Source organism: Urocitellus parryii, chromosome 6, assembly GCF_045843805.1.
Source record: "Urocitellus parryii isolate mUroPar1 chromosome 6, mUroPar1.hap1, whole genome shotgun sequence".
Lineage (NCBI taxonomy): Eukaryota > Metazoa > Chordata > Mammalia > Rodentia > Sciuridae > Urocitellus > Urocitellus parryii.
The window spans coordinates 19,405,256-19,426,955 of record NC_135536.1 but is presented as its reverse complement, the minus strand read 5'-3'; the positions used below and the strand labels follow the sequence as shown (position 1 = coordinate 19,426,955).

At 34.7% G+C, this 21,700-nt stretch overlaps 1 pseudogene; it reads right to left on the bottom strand.

Moving 5' to 3' along the window:
* Positions 1 to 12,896: 12,896 nt before the first annotated feature.
* On the bottom strand, positions 12,897 to 13,347 carry LOC113192435 (small ribosomal subunit protein eS24 pseudogene; annotated as a pseudogene).
* Between the last annotated feature and the right edge of the window lie 8,353 nt (positions 13,348 to 21,700).

The window sequence follows — 21,700 nt, the reverse complement described above, 5'->3', positions numbered from 1 at the left end:
GCAAATCACTTAAGCATTTTGAGCTCAGTTTTTTTAAGCAAATCTCCTTAATTTTATGTTTCTAAATAATTCACACCTAAATCCAGAAAGATCACACATATTTAATGAAGACAACAGTGTGCAAATTTATTTTCTCATAATTTAAGACATATTTTGAAAATATCAATGGTTTTGGAATGCTTGCTTCTCATATTAAATACAGTTCTTAGCAATAAAGGAAACAGTCTCACAGATCCCAAATTTATATTTTAATTTTAGTAAACCTTAAGGTCCACTTAATCTATGGCATGAAGCTATCAATATTTTCTACTTCTTTGTGTATCATTTGAGCTTGATATTCTATTATCCTTGTAACTTGATAAAATGGATATAGATCACCTCACCTAAGAAAATGGAGACCCATCTGTTATTCTTTAAATGCATCTGTTCGTCTGCTAAATCCATTTGTCAAATTCATTTAGGTTAGTGGAGATTTCCTCTAAGTACATAAAATGCTATGTGAGAAAAAGAATTAAGAGTCCTGGTTTACTAGGTAAGGGAGGGGGAGGAAGAAAGCTTATTCAAAGCCAAATATTTTTCCAAATGTTTTTAATGTGTTGCAACTAAATTATATAGAACTGTCTTAATCTGCTTGGAAAACTTTCCACAAATAAGTTAAAGGCAAAGTGAATAATTTGTAGATAATAGAAACTGTTTTTAACTTTAAACATACTTTTACGTCAAGGAAAAAGTAAAATAAATATTCTTTTAAACATATAGAGAGGAGAAAGGATTGGAAGTAAAGAATGTTGTTCATTTTCTGTAGTCTTTACCTTCATTATTTATCAGTAGTGTGAGTTTATAAAATAATATGCATTTGTAGTTCTACCTCTCCCTCTCCCTCTCCCCACTTTTAACACTGAGTCTTGGACAGGATGAGGGTACTACCAAGGTGCATAGATTCTTGGAAAAGACTAAGCAGATAGGTCCAGAGAACACCTAATGAATTTATTGGCTGTTCAGACCATCTCTTGTCCTTTAACCAAATGGCCTATTTCTTCCTTCTTTGACATTTCTCTTACTCCCTATAAACTTCTTTTGTGTTCTTATTTAACTTTTCAACATGACATTTAAACTGAGTCAAATCAACCTCTCCATATTGTGTATGTTCCCTGTATTTTTACAATAATTGTTCTGTTTGGATATGAAGTGTCCTTCAAAGAGTCATATGTTAAAGGCTCATTCCCCAATGTAGCAATTTTAAGAGGAAGGTAAAGTCTGAGGAAGTGATTGCATTGTCAAGTCTCTGACCTCATCAGCAAATTAATCTCCTCAGGGACTTATATCTGAAAGAATTATTGGTCTGGGTGGAAAATTGTAGGATATGGAACCAAGCTTGAGGGAGTGGATCCTTGGGGGACATGTCCTTGGGAACTTTATCATGTCCTCCAGCTCCTTCCTTCCTCTCTCTGTTTCCTTGCCACCATGAGGTGAGCAGCTTTATTCTGCAGTGCCTTTTATCCATGATGCGCTGTCTCACTGCAGGACCAGAAACAATAAAGCCAGACAACATGGACTGAAATCTTTGAAACCATAAGACAAAGTAAATCTTTCCACCTCTAAGTCGATGCTCTCAGGTATTTGCCACAGTGACAAAAAGCTAAGAATACATCAGAATCTTTTTTACCATTTACTGATTATACAAACCATTCTGTTTAACTGTCTGAATCTCCTTGTGCCCATCTTGTGCTTTTGGAGAATAATATTTTCTAACATATTAGGCTGCAATGAAGACTTGTTTTAAAGAAGGAGTGAAGTGTGTAAAATTACATAGTCAGAATGTGTCATACACAGATGTAAAGAATTTACTCTGATTCACATAACTCACATATCTCTTATGACTCCAAAACTTTGTAATACTCCAAATACTGAAACTTTTTCAAATGTTCTTTTATGTTTGAATTATCCTATTCAACTTTCTTCCATGAGTCTTATGTATAAAATTCTTATCTCCAAAGACCATGTTCACCATGGTCAATCCAGTCAAGAGGCTTCTAAAACTAGTGTTTCCTTAACAAAATTTGAGTTCTCTCTTCCATCTCTTTCTTTATCATATCGCTTTTGATTATTTATTGATGTATGTCTGTCTCTCCCCCATTCCCATTCTTATGCTAGGAAGTCCAAAATGGCAGAGAACCTCTGCAATTCAACTTTGTATTCCCAAAGACCAGCACCTAGAGCATACTCAAAACTAATTTCTGAAGAAAGGAAATGATTACTTATTAGGCCATTTCCCCATTTTAAATATTTCCTGTATTTATACTGTCCTCCTCAAACCTAAAGATGTCTCTCACCCAGCACTCCCCCCACCTCCATTTTGAAATCAAACATTCAGCAATTTTTAATGTGGGAAGCAAAAACTGCTGTGTGTGTGTGTGTGTGTGTGTGTGTGTATGTGTGTGTGTGTGTGTGTGTGTGTGTGTGTGTTTTAACTGATCAGGAACTCTATCCTCAAAGACTTCAGATGCTGAACCCACATCATCCAAGTCATGTTATTTTTAAAATTCTTCTCTCTCTCTCTCTCTCTCTCTCTCTCTCTCTCTCTCTCTCTCGTTGTAAATGGACAGAATGCCTTTATTTTATTTGTTTATTTTATGTGGTGCTAAGGATTGAAACCAGTGCCTCACACATGCTAGGCAAGTGAACTGTCACTGAACTACAACCCTTAAGGAAATCAGTATGGAGGTTCCTCAAAACACTAGTCATGGGACCACCATTTGACCTAGCTATACCCCTCCTTGGTATTTATCCTGAAGAATTAAAGTCATCTTACTACAGTGATACATGCATACCCATGTTCACAGCAGCACAATTAAAAATAATTAAGTAATGGAACCAGCCTAGGTGTCCATCAATGGATGAATAAAGAAAGAGAATGTGCCATATATATGCAATGGAGCTTTCTTCACTCATAGGGAAGAAAAAATGAAATTATGCCATTTTCAAGAAAATGGATGGAACTAAAGATCATCATATTAAATGAAATAAGCCAAACTCAGAAGGTTAAGGGTTATATGTTTTCTTTGCTATGTCGAAGTCAGAGAGGAAAAAGGAAAAATGGGGTGGAGGAGACTCTCACAAAAATTAAAAAGAGATCAGTATAGGAAAGGCAACAAGGGTTGGGAGGCAGATATTAAAGGGGGAAGTGTTGGGGAGTGAAATTGGTTACATTATATGGTCATATTGTGCATGTACAAATATGTAAGGACAAATCAAATAACCATGAACTACTGTAATGCATCCATAAAAAAGTATAGAAAGATAAAGATTATTTAAAACTTTGTCATTTCTGTATTTACCATCTCCACTATGTTCTTGTCTTTTTAGACTTTAACCTAAAAATAGTGCCTCCATATTCGAGTGCCATATAGTCCCAAAGAACATAAAAGCAAAACAGACAGGGTGGTGTTAGAATAGTCAGCATTTGTGTAACTTTGACCATATTGCCAACTGGAATCTATTAAGTGTTTCCAATTTACACCAACTCTATGTGCTGGAGAATATTTTTATCCCTCTTAAAAATAAACTGAGACACAGAGAGGGTAAGTGATTTGAGGAAGCTGAAGAAGTTGGACTTGAACCCAGACAGGTCTTCTCCAGAATCTACACTTGGCACTCCAAGGCTGTGAGGGAGAAGGGAAGTGGGCTGCTGGTAAGTAATTTCAGGCCTTTTCTAAAGAGCCTCTAGACACCCTGCCCCTGATAGTAGGTTTTATTAATGATCAAACAAACTCTGGACTGTTTGGGTGGTTCTCCAAGTGACTTCTTAGCCTAACCCAATTTAGCTAATACACAGAAAATAGCATATTTTTAAGAAGAAAAAATTCTATACTGAACTCAATCACATAGGGTAATTAGGTAAAGCATAGGCATGAAGCCCAACCATTTATAAATAATCCCATATGTTGTATAAACCACACTATAGTGAGTTCAAAATTTACTTGCTCCCAGGAGTAAAATTTTGCCTATTTCTTCTGTTTTTGAGAAGTTTCTGCTCCAGAGAAAAAAATTAAACATGGCTGAATGAATAAATAAATGAATAATTAGATAAAAAGGGAACCTATAAGTGTGAAGTGCTGTTGGTAATGTTGTCCAGACAAAAACCTTCACTTATCAGTATCAAATAATCTCTAAGACATCACACACTCCTAGATTTGAAGGAGACTAATTTACCAAAAAACACTATCATTCCACCATTAAAAGAATTTAGCATGAATTTTGCAGTCTGTGAAAAGAAATTAAAACAAAGCAATTCCCTCACTTGGCCTCTCTTCCAAGGTCTTTTCTGAACTGACAGATGTCACACCCAGCCAATAAATTATGATAATTAAGTCAATGCCTCAAGGGAAATGTCTCCTATTTTCTGTCTTACAACATAGTTTATTCCACTTTATTCATAGCATAAGAAATTGGACTTTGGAAAAAGAGTTATTATTATTTCACATTTTTAGCAAAGAAGAAATCAGAAAGAAAGAGAGATGTAGAAGATTCTCTCTCTCTCTCTCTCTCTCTCTCTCTCTCTCTCTCTCTCTCTCTCTCTTTGGGTGATTCTCTAAGTGACTTCAAAGTCTTCAGGTTTCTTTATAATTATTTCCTGAAATCTTACTGGAAGTAGAACATAGATAAGCAACTCTTCCCTGAACTCAAAATGGGATGTTTTATATGAAACAAAGATGAAAACTAGAAGTGTTCCCACTATGAACACAAAGATTTTTGAAGATAGCTCACTTATACTGTAAACCTATTTTAATATTGAGAGTAAAGTGGAAAGAAAAATATGAAAATATTAAAATTAATTTAGATAATTTTATCATCAGAAAAAATGGTGATTATTCTTTAGAACAACACTAATGTAAATAAATCATTCCCAATTCTAAGATCCATGCATTTGTTGGATCAAAACCCATTCCAGCATTTGTTAATTCTTGTTGAAGGCAAATAAATGGACTTCTTATTCATTGTTGCTCATTGCATCTCTTTTACAGTTTATTTGAAAGTTTCTATTCTTTTTTTAATCAAAACGTTTCAAGAACTGCTATTTCTAGTGACATCACCAACTAATTATCCTCAAAAATAGTATTCTGCAATTAATTTGACCCCCCCACACACAGAGATATACACACTTCAAATATTCTGTAGAAGCATAATAAATTTTTTTCAACAGACTTTATTTTTTTACAGCAGTTTCAGGTTAACAGCAAGTAAACATATTTTCAAAATCATTTCTGAACTCTCAAAAGTGAAAAAAACCCTCAGATTGGCAAAACTGGAAGAAAAAATATATTAAGCAGTGGCTCAAGTTATAGGTTTTGGAGGACATTTATCAATTTTGTTAAAATGGATTGGGGATTTAAGATCCATATGGAATACTGAATAAAAGCCTTGCATTTAAATAAAATATGCAATTGGAGCAACAATGCCCCAGTCCTTCAGTCTTTCATAAAATACAAACACACCTGTGTCTTTTAAGTACTACACTGTCTGTGAAAGGATCAACTGGAAGATGTTGTTTTATGTGCAAAATAAGCCATTGAGGAACACTGGTATTTCTGTGTCAACATGAGATCTGGTTGAGGGCATGAAACATCTTCCTGAATATTCAAAGTCTCAAGATGCCGAATAAACTTTGAGTTACCCTAGGACATGCATAAGCAAACTCCCTTTAGAAGAACAAATTGTAATCTATGTCCCTCAAGAACACAATGTTAAACCTTTCCAAACATGAATCCCTAATGCAAAATTATAAAACATAGGGAAACTGGTTTCGTTGAGGGCAGATTAGACAACTGAAAAATAATAACAATAAATTACAATATCAAACTGGGAAGAAATGATATGGTATGCTTCAGAAAGGCTCATAGAAATGAAAAAAAATATGAAAATGTAAGAGATAGATGAAAAGTTGTAACACTTAGACATTTACATGATGGGAATAAAAATGTAAGAATATAAATTTTAAGGGATAGTAGCTGTTAATTTCTCAGAACTCACAAATGCGATAAATCTTTAGATTTAGAAAGCATAATGATTCCCAAAACTAGAAATAAGTGGTAAACTGTATCTGTTTATAAAATGATGAAAATGAAGACAAATTAGAGAATTGCAGAGGCCTCAAAAATGCACACACATACAGAATGATAGAAGGAGATAGGGAAGAAGACAGAGTCCAAAGAGAAAGAGAAAAGGAGAGAATAAAAGGAAACATTAAATACTGAAAGAGAGGCCTGTGAATCAATATCTAAGTGCATAACTATCTTCACATCTGTTTTTGCAACGTTAAAACTTTTAATTATACTTCAGCCTATCCTATTTATGAAACATACGTTTCTTTCATAGTAGATGTTTTCCTTGAGAGTTCATTAAATTATTTCTTGAACCTTATCCTCCTTGAATAATAAGAACTTGAAAACAGAATTGCATAACTCTTTTGGTAAACAAAATATTTCTCATTCCTGTGCAAAAAAAAAAAATGTTTGGCAACACAGCATTATCTAATATTTACTCCATCCAGTTTCAGGCACCTGAATCTAATAAGCCATTAACTCTGTCGTTCAAGCTGTTTTTAAAATTATTATCTTTGACATTTGAAAGGAAATAAAAACGCTTTTTTGTGACAGGTCTAGAAATGTACACACATTTGGGCATTCTGAAGTGCTCTGCCTTTAAATCTTACCTAATATGGTGCCTTACATTTCCACACCTGACCTCCTGCCTTTTTTCTCTCTCCTTCTGATAAGTAGCAGAATGCCCCATCAAACACTCTGAACTTGCCTGAGGAAGTAAGTTCCAAAGCAACTCTTGGGGGGTAGATGAGGACGAAGGTGCCCCTAGGGAACAGAGCAACATTTAAGTTGTTGTAAGGAGACACACAACAAAGAATCCATCCATCCATCTCCAAAAATGTTATGCCTCTTGAGTGTGCTTCCTATGGTGATGTCTTTTTGCTATTAAATGACTGCACAGTCTGGGAAGGCTTGACAGGTTTTATCAGTCTTGACAGCTGTCTAGAAAAAAACAGCAGGCAACCGAAAACTTCAATGGCTGTGTGCAGCTATCTCCTCAGGTCCTGCTGGAGTTGGCAAATTTGAGTTTGATCAGTACTCAAATTGAAGCCCTCCCTGCTCAACATGTCCAGGCTTCTTCTAGGCAGAGTCCTTTCTGTGCAGTTTCCGATGATAGTGAGGTTATGTTTATTGGAAGCTGGGTGTAACACTTAGGGCTGGTAAAAGTCAGCCCAGATTCATGTATCTATTCTTGGTGAGTCTTTGTGTCTGGCGCTGGGGTAAGCCCTCCCTAGCATGCAAAGGGAAACTGGAGAGCAATTGTGTCTAGGAGCAGCTTAGGGTCCAGAGTGTTTCATCTCCACACATCCATAAGCTCTGTCTCTCCAGGACAGTGCAAATCCTTCCAACCCTCTCCACCCTGCAAATCATCCTTAGATCCCTTTTTCAACTCTCCCAACTATTTTTTTTTTGCTCTTCAGATTTCCCAATACAGAAATTATAATGAATTGTAATGAATTGCCCCACAGCTGTACCATGTGTTGACCTTTCAAACAGCAATAATTACCTGTTGATTCTGTCATGCAAGGAAACCCATTTGCTCTGAGACCTGTTAATTCTCCCAACCAAAGCCTCAATTGCCTGACTCCAGTGTATCTACTTAACCCTAAAATCTATGTTTCTATATCTCCTAGGAGAGTTGTCTCTTTACATTCTGCTAGGCAACTTGGTATAACAGAAATGGGGAAAAAGAAAAAGAAAACCTGAAAGCAGGATCTTCAGATGCCTAAAGATTGTTTCTGTACTAGCTTTGAAAACCTGTATTATTTAACTTTCCAACATCTGAATTTTCACAGTGTAAAAATATTTATGATCCCCCCGAACTTTGGAGGATCACTATGAATGCATTAAGAATGCATTTCAAATGTCTAATTGCATAGAGAATGTCACCCATCATCTCTAGGCTTACATATGTTTTCTGTTTTATTTAATTCTTCTCCTTCTTTTCATTGAACCGCTTTATTCCTACTTTCAAGCCTTTTAAAAAATGAACCTGTCATCCCAGACAACTGTTTATACTTCAGAGCCAGAGAAAGCTTGATACCAATCAAACACTACTTTAAATATTCTATCTATTTTAACTCCTAAAAAAGTATTTGAAGTAATTAAAAGTTCCCCTAAAATTGCAAAAAATTGTACAGAGTTCCTTTTTACTTTTTATTTGGTTCATCCCAAAGACAGCATCATACAAAACCATACTATAATATTCAAACCTGTCAAAGGACATTGGTGAAATGCTATTACCATGACTACAGATCTCATTTGGATTTCACCAGTTTTTACATGCACTGTGAACATTATTATTTACTGTTTTGTACCTAGGCATAACTTCACCTATCTGAGCCTAAGTCTGAAAAATAGGAATAATTTCCTAGTACCCACCTCACAGAGTGCTCATAAGGATGATGGGGGTCTCCATACATTAATCCAGGCTTGCATAACCTCTTGATGGTTATAGATTGTAGTGTTGTTCACTCACCAGCAGCTATGGTGTTGAAAAGCCAGGTTTTATAGGCGGAGGGCACCGCTTTCCATGCTTGCTTTCCACTGCTGAGTTCATAAACTCTCAGGCCCTCAGATTCTTCACTGAAGACACGTGGATAATAATAGGTCAATTGTCTTTGAGAGAGTTTAGATAATATTTAAAAGTAGTAGAATAGTACCTGATGTCTAAATATTGAATTTTTGTTAGATTTTTTCAGTGCCTCTCACTTAAAAGGATGATAATAAATATCAGTTTGTGTTAATATTTTATTATCCGTTTTGACCTCTAAATTTTGATTTATTGGTTTCTGGCTTTAAATAAACTGTCTTCCTTACTGAATACAGAAAAGTTCTCTAAATTCTCACTCAGGATCTCATGGATTCCCAGGTCTGTCCTTCACGTTATTTTCCTCCTTTTACGTCTAAATTAATGCTACGGTTTGCAAATTGAAACTACAATTTGCAAAGTGAAACTCGTTTCCTTGTTTTTCTCTGGAGGATTGTGGCCTTGGTAAGAGTCCACTGTGAGATAACACATGGACAAGCAGAGGAGGATGAGCCCTTCCCTCCAAATCCCCACAGTCTAAGTCCTGTCCCACTCCCCACCACTACAGTAAGGAAAAATGTTGGCAAGGAGACAAAAGGAAGGAGAGGGAGATGATTCTCCCAGACCAAAACCCCAACGAAAGGTCCTCTGGACAACAGGAAGTGGTAGGAAGCTCAGAAGAACCCCCCAGTACAACAAAAGTTTGTGGTCTCAAAGTTCTAGAGGCTAGAATGTCCAGCTCAGGATGCAGACAGGTCTCTTCTGAGGTGGGTGAGGAAGCATCTGCTCCCGTTTCTCTCCCAGCTTCTACAGTTTGCTGGCAATCCTAGGCATACAATGGCTTGTGGAAACATCACTCCCATGTTCTACCTTATCTTTCCATGATGTTCTTCCTATGTACTTTTCGATTTTTCATTCTTGGCTTCCTAAAACGACATGATTATGTTAGATCAGGGCCCATCCTAATGAACTTATTTTGACTTAACCACTTCTATAAAGCTCCTATATCCATATACTGTCATCTAAGGAATTTGGGGGTAGACAAAGTTCAATTCATAACAGTGGGAATGAGAGTGTTTCTTCTACTTTCTTCTCTACTTTCCTAGAAGCATGAGCACAACATTTATCATTACCCTTTAGGTAGCATGAATAAATGCTTATATTACAAATGTTAGAATTTCTTTCTAAATGTCTTGAGGTTCTTTCTGAGCTTCAAACAACAAACAATTTGAGTTAGAAAGTAGAAGCATTTAACTTTTTTGCTAATGAAGGGTAGATGGGATTAACTGAAATAGAGACAAAGAAAGAGAGATGAGTCAGATTCAAATGTCTGAGCCTGAGTAGGCCAGACCCACCTGTAACAATGAATATGCTATTCTGAAGTGACATGATGTGTTCCCCAAGAGCTCATGTGTGAGAAAATGCAAGGGAGTTTAGAGGTAAAATGATCAGGTTATGAGGGGCTTAACCTAATCGGTGCATTAATCCACTTGACTGGATTAACGGGTGGTGACTGTGGGCAGGTAAGGTGTAGCTAGAAGAAATAGGTCACTGGAATGCATCTTCAGGAGTTATTTTTGTTTCTGGTGAACAGAGCTCTCTCAGCTTCCTGATTGCCCTGTTCTGAGCTGATTTCCCCTCCAAACCTTTCTGACATGGTGTTCAGCCTGCCTCATCTGGAGCCCAGAGCCACAGACACAGCTGTCTGTGGACTGAGACTCTGAAGCCAGGAGCACCAAATGAACTTTTTCTCCTCTAAAATTGTTCTTGACAGGTCTTTTGGTCACAGAAAAACAAACAAACAAAAAAACAACTGACAAAAACATATGCCAAGGCAGGGAACAAGACTTTCCTTGTGCTTTTGTGGGTCACCATTTGGGTGACCAAAATGTATGAAAAACTAATCACCTTATGCAAATACTCTATTTGGAAGAGATGATTTCCTGGCTGTGCCTGGTGTCCTTACATGTATCTATCCATCTGTATGTACATACATCCATAAATAAACATTTGGCCCTGATCTTCATGCTCCTGTGAATTTCTCTAAGGTAATCTTGTTTCTAAGGGAACCCCAGGTGCCTTTAGGAGCCAAATGGACGCTCTTTTATCTGCAGCTTGGAGCTTTTCTGAACTATCCAAAGAAATGAAGGTACTCATGTGATACCAACATGAGATGGTCTGCCAGTGACACACCTTGTGGGTTTTATCAGAATTAATACAAGGGACACAGAAGTAGACTTAAACCCTGAGGCAAGAGACATTAGAAATATAGGTAACTGGCTTGGTTCAGGTTAGTATAACAGAAATTTATTTTTTTCACAATTTTGGAGGCTAGAAGTCCACAAGTGCCAGCATGGTTGAGATCTAATGAGGGCCCTCTCTGTGGTTTACATATGGCTATGTTCCCACTTGGTGAAGAGAGACACGAGACAGAGAGGAACAGAAGTCATGCTTTTCTTGTAAAACCCACTCTTTTCAGGGCTCTTTTAGTCTGTTTTTTGATGTTGTTGTTTTACAAAAAAACCTAACAAGAACAACTTTAGAGGAGAAATAATTTATTGATCTCTCATGATTTCAGAGGTACCAGGCCATATATGGCTGACTCCATAATGTTGTGTCCTAGATGAGGCAGAATATCACGGTGAAGGGTGTTGAAGAGGGAAGCACCTGAGAACATAGCACCAGGAAGAAGTGAGAGAATTCCCCTCACCATGGATGAAATATGTACTCCAAAGTCATATGCCCAATGACCCACATCCTCCAGCCACTTCCTACCTTCCTTCAGCTACCACCCAGTTAATCCATTCAAGTGGATTAATACAGTGATTAGGTTAAGACTCACCTAACCTGACTGTTTCACCTTTGAACATTCTTGCATTGTTCACACATACTTTTTTTTGGTAGGGCAGGGGGCACCTCATATCTAAACTATAATAAGAGACTACATTATTATGTATTCATTTATCCTTGATTACCTTTTAATGACCCAGTCTATAGTTAAAGCCAGTTTGGGGATTAAAGCTTCAACATATTAATTCTGGAGAGATGTAATTCAACTCATAGTAAATGATAAATATCAAGTTTCACATTCAAGACAACCCACTGTTTTCATGGATTTGGTAAGCTAACTCCAGCAAGCTTCTGTAAAAATTTATGTTATACATATGGATGAACAATTATGCTTGGCATATAAAACATCCTCTTCTAAAATAATGAAATCAGCTATGAGATAAGCAACCAGTTTTATTTACTTACAACTCTGAGGAAAAACACTTCATAGACATTAGTATACAATAGTTTTTACTTATGTGTAGCAATCAGAAAGCTATAAAACTTGTTTTGGGTTCTTAAGACAACAGTCCAGTGCAAGCATGTAAGAATCTGAGCAAAGAAGAATGTGTACACAAGCCATAAGATAATTCAAGGTTTAATTACATAACTGATAAGAGTGATTTTTAATTTCTCAGTCTTGCATAACCAATGAGAGTGGTTGTTCTTGTCTCACAGGGAAAGGAGGAAAACCAAAAGGTAGTTTAATGTGTAGGTTACCCAGGGAGTGGTAAGAAAACTGGGGTATTTATCTTTCTGTCTCTCAAAGTGGAAGGCTGTTTCTAAGATAGTAGTGACCTGGAAATTCTGACCATCCTTCACATTGGTCTTGCAGGCTGGAGGAGCCAGAAAACATAGTCAGACAGAGAGACACAGAAATTCATAGATATGTTTAAGAAACTTCTCCAAGACCAATAGCACATGAAAACTGAGAAGGCACAGCATTTGCTGTAGCATTGAAGGAGAGTTCTAAATCAGTTTGTAAAAAAAAAAAAAAAAAAAAAAAAAAAAAAAAAAAAAAAAAATGAGCCCGTATATTTAATTATAGACTCAAATTTTGCCTTATCTATATGTACAATTTGTGAAAATAAAATGTAATAATTTAGGATAAGTGAGAAATTATTTTATAATAATCACAGAACCAGATAGAATGTTACTGCTTTTAAAATTTATGTCCTGGTCACTGTTAAACAAGTTGTCACATATGCAACAGAACAAAACCATTCTTTAATATACTCATCATAACATGATGACATCTGCGTTTTACCCAGTAACGTTCTTGTTAGAAGCCTAAAACATTACACATGCCAAAACACAGTCCCAGACCATATTTTAATGCTAGATCACATTGTCATGATATAAGTTGAGGCAGATCCTAAACATTAGTTTTCTGTGCTTTTTATTTTTTTTCCTTTTTTTTGAATTGTTATAGTTTATTAATCCTCACAAAAAATTTGCACAATCATCACAGAAGAAGTCAACTCAGAACCTCTCCTCCTTTCACTTTTCCCAGCACCCACAGTTGTCTTCTCAGTCCCCCTCTTCATTTTGTTTTGTGTTCCTTTCACTCTTTTGTTGAAGTCTTAACTTCTCATACAGGCCCCTTTTTGCCTGTCTATGTCTGGTTTTATTTTTCTTTGCATGATCCAAGGAATCATGAATCATGCCGAAGTCAGTTGTCTTGCCACCTCCAAATGGGTTCTGAATCCAAACACAAAGATGACATCGGGTGTGCTCTTTCATCTTTTTGTCTCCATTTTTTTTCTGAATTTCGGTCTTAGGTACTGTTGCCTTCCCAGACTGAAGGCCACCAGTGACTATTTGTTTCCTCTGAGGTAGTCAGTTGGTTCTGAACTTTCCAGTCCACATCATTCCTGGATCATTCATGACGGTCCTTCCTCAACAAACAGGAAGAAAAAGACCTCATGCTTTAAAAGTACATGTTTACAGGTTAACTAGTGTTGGGAACTTTGATTTACCATTCCAAAATGTGAGTGGATTTTTCTTTGCTCCATTTAAAAGGGTCTGGAGAACAGTGTTTTAGAAACCAGAGAGGGGAAAAAAATGAGATAAATATATATTTTTTTTAAAAAGCATCAACAACAAAGAGAAGAATTCTTTCTAATCTTTTTCAGATCTTGAAATAGAACTTAAAAATCTAAAATACCATGCAGAGCTGAAAAGCATCAACATATGAAAAACAGAAGTGCATTGATTATAATTATTGGTATTGTTGTTCACGGGATACAGTTCTGATCTGGATTAATTACATGGAGATTTCAGACAGTGAAATCTGTGAGATAACAATATGAGAAAATGTCAGTGGAACAGCACGTGACAGAAAAGCCTGTGCGATCACACACAGCAGACATTCATTCCACAGACGTGTGCTACATAAATATTTCCCAGGTTGCTCTGGACAAGTTTAGATTATATGAGTGTGGAAAAAAAGTAGTGAATCCAGCCAAGTCTTCAGAATCAGGGAACAAAAGGCAAAAGATTCCAGATAAGTAACACCCAGTTACAATAATGAGGTTTTTGACAAAAAGGTATGACAAAAAATAAATGAATAAAAACATTTTGCAAAAGCCTTATAAATAAAACAAACTTATAAAAATAAAGTGTTACCTAGTGGGAAAGTGGGTCAATTTCCTGTCAATGCAAAAACTAACATGAAAGAATAGATCATAAAGGGGATTGGAAGTTCAAAGGGAAATAGAAGGAAAATTCTGAATTCACATGATTCTAAGTATTTGTCTAAAGCTCACATACAATCACAACTCCCTTTTCTGAGACAATATTCAAATTCGTAACTCTCACTAAAATTAAAAACTGCTCTACATCACTAACACATGAAATAGATGGAAGAATCAACCAAAGGCAGAGTTACTAAGAGAAAACAAATATCTACCTCAAATACACTCTTTTCCATAAATAGGACACATTGAGTAGAATTTTTTTTTAAAATCACAAAATCATTTTCCATGTAACATGTGCCATAGTACACTCTTCAGATACTCTGTGCAAAAGTATAATTTTAAGGTCATAAAAAAGAGGAATTTGGAGCAGTAATGACAAAAACATACATAAGAAGTGTTAGTTATTCATCATGTATTCATTATATAATTTATCTTAATTTCTGTACTAAAACCATTACATAAATGTTTTTCATGGGTCTGTACATGCTATGTAGTAATGTTGATCAGCTTACAGACCCAAGTTATGAACAATTTCAAGATCTTAATTTTTTGAATGGCTTGTACTTGATTGTTTTAAGACCTGTCTCAATTTTTCTCATTTTTAAATTTTCATTTGAGAATACTTTAACCATACATTAAAGTACATTTCAGTGTAATACAATTACCCCCAACATTTAGTTTCAACATACATTAATATTTTTACAGTCTTGTTTCATCTGTCTGTTTTTTTTTTTTGCTTTTAAAAATTATCAGGTTATATTGTTAAATATTTCACAAAAACAGACATCCACCATCTAACGGATAATGTTATGGGCCAACTTAAATGAGCCATGGGGTGTTCATGTGTCTGGTATAACATTATTTATGGTGTGTCTATAAGGATGCTTCTGGAAGGCATTAGCATTTCAGGGTAGAAAGAGTATAGTATATTGCCCTCCTCAATCTGAGTTGGCATTACCCTAAATTTTGAAGGTTGGAATGGAAGAAAAGTTAGAGGAAAGTCCAATTCTGTCTGCCTGAGTGCTTGAGTTGGAACATTAATCTCTCCTGTAGATACTCATTGTAATCATACCTGAGCTAAAATCTATATCATGAGTTTTCTGGCTTTCTGGCCCTGGGACTATTCAATTAGGTGTCTTGTGGGTTCCCAACTTGTATATGGCATATGGTAGGACTTCTTGTCCTCCATAATCATGTGAGCCAATACCTGGGAATAAGAATATATATATATATATATATATATATATATATATATATATATATATATATGTATTTATGTTGTTTTAGTCAGCTTTTTTCACTGCTGCAACTGACATATTTGACCAGAATAATTTTAAGGGAGGAAAAATTTATTTGAGGGCTCACGATTTCAGGATTTCAGAGGTCTTAGTCCATAGAAAGCTGGCTCCATTCCTCTGGGCTCCAGTGGAAGCAGAACATGCTGAACATGGCAGAGTGAAGCACCTCACATCAAGATTGGGAAACAGAGAGAGACTCCACTTGCCAGATACAAATATATACCCCAAAGCCAAGCCCAAATCCCTTCCACTTCAGTTACCAGTTAATCCCCATCAGGGATAAATTCACTGATTGGGTAAAGACTCTCACAACCCAATCATTTTTTCTATGAACCTTCTTGCATTATCACACACATGAGCTTTTGGGGGACACCTCATATCCAAACTATAATATATGTATATGTTTACATACACAGATATATATGTGTTTTTGTGTGTATATGCACACCTATATAATTAAGTTTTCTGGAGAACCATGGCTGATACACACGTTAAATAAATATTTAGTTTAATCAATTATTAAAAACTAGCCACCTTTCTACCATCACTCATATCAGGATAGAAAAACCATGCAGTCATATTATTTGCTTTCCATATGCTTCTTCCCCAAAAGAAATCCCTTCCTCCTAAGATAAACCATTTTCCATTTCCATAAATTGAAATATAATGACGTTTTTGCTTCTCTTTAAAATTTTATCATCAAGTTTTAACATTTTTGTTTTAGTTTTGTGTATTTCTAAAATATGGACTTAGATCTCTTTTAACATGTATAGTATTATTTTTCCTTTGCAAAATAAAAAAAATGATGAAGGGAACCACACACTCTTCATTCTGTGGAGTTTTTCATGATTTTGTATTTTTCTCATTGCACTCCCAAGTTATATAGTATATAGCACAGACCACTGAAAAGGCCTAGAAATAATGCTAAGCCAGTAGCATTAAGGAACATTACTATCATTCAAATTATAATCTTGGAAGGTCATTTTAAACAAAACAACCCAGGCATCTGTAAAAAAATAAATAACTTTAACTCATGGTCATGAAGTATACAAGATGATCTTGAGCTAACTTTTGTTACTAAATTCCAAAGCAGCTACTGAGTACCACTAGACTCGCATAAACAGACTTCAGAGTCAACCTGAAATGTCTCTATGGAATTATATGAACATCTGCATAGATAATAATTTCAATAGATTTAAACCCATCGACTCTTCAAATTACATGAGTTCATACTGCAACCTGCTCCCCCAAAACCCCAATCTATAAACAAAATTTAGTGGATCCCTTTGAAATATGGTATAAAACCAACATTTTATTTGCACACTGAAAAATGAAAACGAAAAACATCCCTTCTAAATGAATTGCACAATTCATAACCCTTTAGTAAATGTGAGGAAGTTTCTATTTTTAAAAGTACTTCAAAAATTGGAAGAAAAAGTTTCATTTGCAATACGTTGCTTTGAGCATCAATAGTTCTAACCACCCACAAAACAGACAAAGAGACTTTGCATGCCACAGGATAAAGAATTCGCCATCTATGAAATAGTCTTGTGAAAAAGGACTAACCCTCAATAACGATTAAGCATCTAGATTTAAAAGCTAAGTTACTGGGAATATGTAGGGCAGAGAAACATTCTTAATGCAGAAGATCTGTCTCTTTGATGAAGAACCATCATTACTTTTGAATACTTTATCTTAATGTCTTTCATATGGATTAACAATGACTTTCTTTTAGGGGACATTTTCAACAAGAATATTACTTTGTTTCCTTACTTTATACAAGTGACCTCATAGGCTACAATCCTCATGGAATGGCAATACATCCTCTAGGTGTGGTTGTAATGTAGCTAGCTCCATTGCTTCATCAGCTGTATTACTCACCAGCTCTTCAAAATGTTTGATTTGAATTAGCGCCATATCTCAATGATAAAATACAACAGGTCATGGACCTCTGGAATCATACTTTATTAGTGGAAACTATGAATATTAAGTTAACAGATTTAATTGGTCTGATTTAATATCTGCTACAGTGATAAAGCAAAGGGAGCCTGGTGTGAGAGCCTTGACCTCTCTCCTACAGAAATTTGAATTTGTCAGTCAGTGCAGATCATTGTCAATTAATCTCATGGACATGAAAGAAAAAGGAAAAGATTTCTCAAAATTCCTATGTATAGATACATATTTTTGTAGTGAATCAAAATTTTAGCTTAACCAGGTTCTCCCCAGTGCATCCATGCTGTTTGCTCTCTGTATCCACACAACCAAAAATTTAATCTTTAGTCTTTCTTTTATAAAGACTAAATAATTAAAATAAAAATAAAGACTAAATAATACTAATAAAAATTATAATTATGATCATTTTAGGATCTGTATTCCAAAGTATGCAAAGTTATTATTCATAAGGAAAGATTTTATGATTTGTAAGAGCCAGTACTTCACACTAAATTTTTAAGTTTTAGAGGAATAGAGGCTAAACATTTACACAGAATGAAAATATGGTAAAGAGTCATCCCAACTCCTTTTCTGATTTGGTTTAGAAAAAGATTATGCAATCATTTTCCAAACAAAGTCAATAGCCACATAAAATTCTATCCATTGAGAAGATATCTTAATAATGAGCTATTTTTTATAAATGTCAATGAAAAATCTACTTCATCTAATGTAATGACCATTAGCTTATAAATACACATATAAAATAAATTATTCTTATTTAAAATATTAAGTAGGTGAACAATTATATGAAAACATATTAAGTTTTACACTTCTAATATTAAAATATTAATATTAAAAGAACAAATTCTTTTTTAAAATTTTTTTAATTCTAATTTGTTTACATTTAATTGCCAAAGAGCACTAGACAAATTTTTAAAAACAAAGGAGGGATTTTATTCATGAGGGCCTAAGCAAAAATTATTTTTCTGACAAGAAACACAAAATTGGAGGTTGTGGGGAATAACATTGACTAAATTATATTTCTACATAGTGTGCATGTATGACTAGGAATATTGAATTCCACTATGATACATAAAATAAAATATACAAAAAAATGGAAACTCTTTTTGTCATTTTGAAAGACAAGTACACTCATTCATACACACACTTTTACACACACACACTCAGCTATCAGACACAAACAAAATTGTGACATTTCTAGGAAAACGTGAAAACCCAGATTTTAGAAAGGATGGAAATCAGGGAAGTGCTAGCCACTTTTACAAAAATTATAGGACATTCTTTTTGGAATCTTGCTCATCTGTGCAAATCTTTCTGTCTCCATATATGCATTTTCATATGCCAGAGAGAATCTGATTGACTGTGGGCTTACCACTTGATTTTCCTTTTTTAGTGAAGGAGCTATTTCTTCTCTAATCAACAATTTAAAGAGCATAGTATCATGATGTAAATGGTATACCATGTGTTCAACCTAACATGATGGATGTAATATAGTCTGGATCCATATTGGAAACAGAGTTAGTTTCCAGAGGAAAAGAGTCATAATTTGATCAAACAAATTCTAAAAATTTTCATTAATAAAACTTTATTATGTATCCATCTTTATTTGTACCCATTGTACCTTATCAACACCCATAAGATATCAGCAATTATATCACATTGTCTTAACTTTTCATCTCTACATCTCCTTTCATTCAAAATGAGTTTCTCAAACAAGTGTGACAAGAGTTCACATTCCTTTGTATTTTCACACCTTGGAGAATGTCACATGACTATTAACCTTGGTAAATATATCTTTAATGAGTGACACCAATTTTTTCATAAAATAAGAAATATAAATAATAAGAACTAATAAAAAAAATTTTTAGTCATAGATGACACAATACCTTTTTAAATTTCATTTTTATGTGGTATTGAGGATCAAACCCAGTGCCTCACATATGCGAGGCAATCACTCTACCACTGAGCTACAACCCCAGCCCATTAAGAATTAATTTTAAGGTCTACTTTGATACAGTATTTAAGTACATACACCATTTCAGGAGTTATTTTTGCAGTTTAACTAACAACTCACTGAGTATTTGTGCTAGTGTTGTAACTTGTTTCAACCATATTCCATTATATGAAATAAATAATGCTTTCTTATTTCTTCCAATGCTAAGTTATTGAAAAGATACCACTTCAAAGTTCTTTCTCCCTTTTGTGATACTTGCCTTGGTAATTATCTCATATTTTGTGAGGGAAACCAGACCTAGGAACAGGACATCCATGTATAATCCTGGAACAGCTTCAACCATGTCTCAGCTAACTGTCAAGCAAGAGCAAATGAGTCCAGCAAGCCACTTTGAGTCCTCCAGCCACATCCCCAGGCATTGTGGAGGATATAAAATCATCACTACACTGTTCTGTCTGAGTGTATTACTAAAGAAACCCCCAAAACTAATGAATGATGATTGGCCATTTAGGTCACAAAGTTTAGGATATTTTTTTTACAATAGTCAATAAATTCATCTATACTTGTAGGAAGATATTTATGTAAATATTAAATATTAGGTGAATTTATGTATCACCATGATTGTGCACATTGCCTGGTAGAAAAAGTTCTAAAATATATGGAAAGCTCAAAAGAAAAAAAAAAGAAATGAATGACTAAGTAAATTGTAGGAACTCAAGAAAGATTAAGGAATTTTCTTGTGTTTGAGGCAATACATCTAATTACTGTATGCATCTCTCTTGAGGTTCATGTGTTTTTTGTTGTTGTGGGATCCAATAATGTCTTTCTTGTATCCATTTATTTTTCCCTACCCACAGAGGCCATATAAAGTACACCATAACTTATTTCATACAACAACAGTTGAACTATTGCAGACTTATGTATATCCAATCTGACTTATCCTATCCTATCTCAAACACGCCTACTTCTTTAAAAGAAATCATCTTTTATCTGTGATCTACTCCTGTTATTTCCTGAAAGATGGTATGACTTGGATTTTTAAAAAAGTATTAAGTCTGTGTAATATATTACATTGAATGTTTACAGAATGAACTAACTATTATGGTTTGGATCTAGAATTTTCCCAAAGGTTCAGATGAAGACATTGTCTCCAGTACAGCAATGTTCAGCGGTAGGGCTTTGAACAAGTGATTGAATCATAAGAACCCTGGCCTTCGTGGACTAATTAATGGATTCTTAATTGAATAGAATTATTGCAGAAACTGTAGGAGGTAGAAACTGTAGGAAGTAGAAACTTGTTGGATATATCAGGTCACGGGCAGATGCCCTTAGAAGGTATATATTGTCCTTAGTCCCATCCTTGAGGACTCTTTGTTTCTGCTTCCTGGCTGCTAAAATGTGAGCATATTTTGTTTGACACATTTTATTGCTAGTAAATCCCAGGTTATTTCCTGATGTCCACAGCTTCCTTTATAAAGTATTTACAAATAGTCTTAAACATGACTTTCTGGTATCTCTTAAGGGATCAATATCAGGGTGTCTTACATATAGTTTAACAAATACGTGTGTGTGTGTGTGCGTGCATGCACATATATATGTACACACAAACACACATATGTTATATGCATGTTTTTTAGCTTTCTTAGGCCTCTGGTTTTCAACCATCACTAAAAATCAGTAGGGTTGAAAGATTATATTAGAAAATCTCCCCACACTATGGATTGTCATTTAAATTTACTCAGTGATTTGAATTCAAACAGAGCATTTAAATGCTTTTTATTAACTTCTCACATATTGTGTTTTAATAATATTCTTTTAAATACTTGTTTTAGCATAATAGTATGTACTCCAAATACATTCCAAGTGCATAAAGTCATTACACTAATAAATTTAAATATCATTTTAAGAATATCTTAAAAATGGATATGACATTTCTTGTTAAGTTGATGAAGAATATCTAAAGAATTAATGGAAATTTTAATGTTACCATTTGAGACATCCCTGACCTTTTTTCACATTTTAAAGAATATTTCTGTATTTTTATAATCTTACAGCTACTGATATTAAATATGAAGACAACTTTAACACAAGAAAACATTATTAAATCTTTCTGAGCAAAATTCTACTTGACTGCTGAGTTTAATTTCATTTAAAATCTTAAAATGCAATATTCAGTTGGAATTAAGACTCAGTAAAGAGAATTCGCTCAATGGATCAAACAGATTACTTGTAAACATAGGCTTTCAATTTTCCAAATTTTCCATAATGCAATGGAATACTTCTGTTTTATTTCTTGGATTATATATAAACATGGAGTCTCCATTTATTGTACTGGG